Source organism: Nicotiana attenuata, unplaced genomic scaffold (assembly GCF_001879085.1).
Source record: "Nicotiana attenuata strain UT unplaced genomic scaffold, NIATTr2, whole genome shotgun sequence".
NCBI lineage: Eukaryota > Viridiplantae > Streptophyta > Magnoliopsida > Solanales > Solanaceae > Nicotiana > Nicotiana attenuata.
In genome coordinates, this window is record NW_017675316.1 from 8,331 (window position 1) to 12,878 (window position 4,548).

The following is a 4,548-nucleotide window of genomic DNA, read 5'->3' on the forward strand; positions in this document are numbered from 1 at the left end:
ATGTTAACGCTCCTTTTGTGAGTATTTCGCCAAACCTTTTAACCAAAACTTCTTTGATCTCCTTCTTGGTTAAATCATTGCCTTTCATGCCGGTAGTGAATGCGGTTACGTGATCCGGAGGGTCAGTTGTTCCATCATATTTGGGAATATCAGGCATTTTAAACTTTTTGGGAATTAGTAAAGGTGTTGCACTTGGCTTCTAGGGTTGCTGTGAATACTTGTCAATGTCCACACTTTTGATCACGGGAGGCACGCCAAGTATTTGCTCTACACGATCATTTTGCTCCTTCAACTGTTTCTGCAAAGTTAGCACTAAACTTTGTAAGCTAGAATTATTTGGTGTACCTGATCCTCCATCGCGAGATTCATTGGGAATTTCGCCACTTCCAGAGTTATCAATCCCCAAACACGGGTTCTCCAAAGTTGTTGTATTAATTGGTGGAGGAGTTTACGCTGCATTGGGTAATCCTCTGACAAAAGCCTACAGTGTACTGTTCACGCGTTTTGCAACTAATTGCTTATCCTGTTCCACGGTTTGGTCGTCTCCCTGCTGATCATCAGCGCGCGAAGTAGACCTTTCAGGTGACCTTTCACAAGATTGCCGAGGGGATCCTGTAGGTGTATGGTGTGGTGGAGTTCCACCTTGTTGGTTCAGCTGGTTGTTCTCGTTAACGGTTGACATATTTGGTCGTTAAAAATGAAGTTTAAAAAGTGAACAGATTATCAGATTGCCGGTAACGGAACCAAATTATTTAACCCAAAAATAGATTTCTCGTTCAAAGTCAATATCAAGAAGAAATCGGGTTACTGATAACCAAGATTTACTTCACTTCCCCAATAATTTGAAGAATAAATCATGGAATAGAAATAATTGACAAAGAACATATGAAACAGTTTAATAATCACTCCCAAAATTGCGGTTTAGAACCTTGAGAATAAAGCAAAGAATGATTGCATAAATTTCAATAATTATCAGATGATATTACAAATGAGGTTTCAGTCCTTATATAGGAGCATACAATTATAAAAGTTTTCTTACTTAATTCGGCCTTACTAATGGCATTAATTGCCTTGATCACCCGCTACCATATACAATTATAACGGAAGTATTTATAGCTAAAGATTTCCTGTAACCGTATCGAATTCCTTCCCTTATTTATGATAGGTCCGTGCATCTTCCCTTCTTAACAGCCTTTATTCATCTGCTCCTGTTTCTCCTTTTACAGCTGTCAGGTCCGGTTATTTTCTCAGTGTAACCCTGAGGGTGTTCCTCCTGTACCTTTTTCGTATTCTTTAAATTGTCTAATTAAGAACGCCAGTTGTCGCTATATTGATGGTCCACGTTTCATGTCCTGTCACTTTGATAATAGTCCACGTGTCATGCCTTTTTATCCCACTAATACACCCAACTTGCCACTTCTTGTTCAGCAAGTAAGTCAACTAGATGAAGATTTCTTTTGTGGCTAATAAAGTGTTAGAATTATATGATCATGGCCTTAATCTCAGAGCCCAGATTATTGTCTGAGCGGCGAATCTTCTAAAGTTTGTGCTCAACTAATACTTGTATTTAATACACCATCCGGTCCAAGATGGTGGAAATTTAGGACCACATACTCTATTTGGTCCAAATTTCTTAATGCTAAATTCTGTAGATTCACATCTCCTATAGCTAAACAAATCATGCCTACCCAATCTCTTATTTGGAGAAAGATGCTCAAATGTAGGGACATGATGGAAGACAACATTGTATAGAAGATTAATTGTGGAAACGGCAAGCTATGGTGGGACAACTGGACTAATATGGGGGCAGTGGCTCAGTTTATTCACATGCAAGACCCTCCTATGGATACTAGAGTTGCTGACATTATCAACAATGGGGTATGAAACATTGATATGATGCATTTTCCAGAATTCTTAGCTAAACATATTCTTGCAATTGATATTGGGGAACAAGATAAGAAGGATATACCTATTTGGACCCCTAATAACAATGGAATATTTTCTACCTCTTCTGCTTGGGCTTTGTTAAGGCAAAACAAAAAGGAAATATTTTGCTTATGAAAATCTGGAACAAATACATACCTTTCATGATGTCATGATGTCAAACCACCCTTTGATGACATCCTATACAAGTTCAAACAAAACCTGGTATCTAAATGTTTCTGTTGTAGAATTCCTCAAAGTGGAAACCATTCAACATTCCTTTATGAATGGAGACATTGCTAGTACTCTCTGGAAGTACTTTGGTAGTCCCTTGGGTAGTAGATGGAAAAGCAGTCGGATGAGATCATATTTGCAGAAATGGTGGAGCTTCAAATCTCAAAATTTCATTCACCAAATTTTACTATAAACCATCCTAATGGTGATTTGTTGGGAAATGTGGAAAGCTAGATGTGTTTGAGAGATATGGTGACACTAAAGTCTCAATGAGAAGGATCAAGAATCAAATTTTGTGTCATTTAAAGTGAATTTTGGCCAAAGTAAAAGCCGATAAAAGTTGGGGTACGGACTGGTTTTGCATATGTGAACAGGTCTTAAATTTGAAACTTAAAAAAGATTGAAGATGTGTTTGGGCATGTATTTTATTGGAAGAAGATGATGTTTTGTGAGTGGAAGAAAAAATTTCACCCCAAAACTGCTGTAAATCATTTTTTAGGAACTTGAAATTTGGAACTTTTTTTCCAATACATAATCATATTTTAGAAACAAATACTCCCTCCGGTCCAAAATAAGTGATTTTTTGGTTGTTTTCACACATATTAAGAAACTCACCTTTTAACATTAATTAGCATTGCAATTGACTATATTAACGTTTACTATCTCTTCACATAAACACTCCTAACACATACTCCAACGTTATTTACTCCAAGGGCAATGTAGGAAAAAAGTAATTAATTCATTCTTGAAATATGAAAAAATCACTTATTTTGGATCACAAATAAAAGGCCAAAAAATCACTTATTTTAGAGCGGAGGAAGTAATATTTTTAAAGAAAAATTTGAAAAAATAAAATCAAAATTTATGGTCAAACGGAGGTTAAGATTGAGCGTTGATTGTTGGGATAGGTACAAACTCTCTGAAGTCCACAAAAATAAAATAAAAACACTTTTTTCAATTGCATAAAACACAGCTATCTCTCAACTTATCATTGTTTCTTAAATTTTACCTTTATGCTCGTTTCCCAAAAATCCCAAAATATTATTTTTCGAATCACCGGATGACTGCAGCTCCGAACCCGCAAGAATTTTGACCAAAGTAAAGAGAATGAGACTTCCTACGATAAATTCAAAATTTAAAGCTAGTAAATTCAGTAAAAGTTTATATATACCTTGCCATATGGAACAAATACACTTTATCCTGTGCGGTATCACGAGAGCCTCTATCGTATTTCTTTACTAAATATGTAAATATAGATGAGAAGAAGAATAGAAATACTCCCAGTCATTATAGAATTAATTCATTTATTATTATTTTATAAAAACTATTGGCACCGTTTATAAAATATTATGGATCCGTCACTGCCCGCTGTCGTGCCTGGGTAAAACTTTATTAGACTTAACAAACGCAATAGAGGCTAGAAAATTATAGCAAATATATTGTAAAATCAGGAAAAGCCAAAATTTATGAAAGAACTCTGAACATAAAAAGTGAAAAAAACTCGAACATGTAGATCCAGAAAAACCAGAGGAATTTAAAAACTCACCCAAAAATGACACCTTCTTGAAGTAGTGGAGCAAGAAAAAAGTCGCTGAGAGCAACGGAAGAAAGAGAATTAGATGAGTAAAGAGATGGACTTGGAATATTAATTCACCAATAAGGTAAGCGCAAATATATAATACAAATGCATTTTGTACTGCTCAAGAGTGCGGTGTCGGTACACCTAAATTGCTGCTTCTTTTCTTCTTTCTTTTTTTCTCATTTTCTTCCTATTTTTTTTTTATTTTTTCTCTTTTATTCATTTATTTTTGCCCAAATCGTATTATTGATATTTTTACCATAACTTATTTCACACTCAAATTTGACTCCTTCTTTATTTTTTTATTTTTATTTTTTTTCTTTATTTCTTGTTCCTTTTCTAATTCCACGTGATTGCTAAACAAACCTTAATCTCCTTCCCTACAAATATCAGTACATACTCTACCATTAGCAGTAACACCAACCAGTGATGGAGCAAGAAAGCATAATCTAAGGCCACTAAATCTCCATATATACTAGTTAGAATAGAAATAATAATAAAATATTGGAAAATACAATAAAAATATAAGTAGCAAAAAAGACTTCTAGTACCATATGATACCAATATGGTATACATTTATACCAACAGAGTATATGATTGCTCTAGAATATTGCTACAACTATCTGTGACTATACTATTGTACCAAAACATTAAAGGATACAATAACAGTATGAGAAAATTACATGCTCGCGTTGCAAGCTAAATATTCGCTAAGCAACTTGCTCATTCCATATACTAACATGGCATATAGGTGTATGCGTCGTTCCAACAATTGCCTATAATTATAAAAACTATTACATAAGACACATAAT

General features: G+C 34.7%; 1 long non-coding RNA gene across 2 annotated transcripts; it reads right to left on the minus strand.

Moving 5' to 3' along the window:
* Positions 1–929: 929 nt before the first annotated feature.
* On the minus strand, positions 930–3,806 carry LOC109219949. 2 transcript variants are annotated; one of them, XR_002067015.1, is made up of 3 exons: positions 3,704–3,806; positions 3,167–3,274; positions 930–2,253 (listed from the first exon to the last, which is right to left on the minus strand). It is a non-coding gene; the product is annotated as an uncharacterized LOC109219949 (long non-coding RNA). The 2 variants fall into 2 exon arrangements; XR_002067014.1 differs by having other exon boundaries at positions 3,167–3,806.
* Between the last annotated feature and the right edge of the window lie 742 nt (positions 3,807–4,548).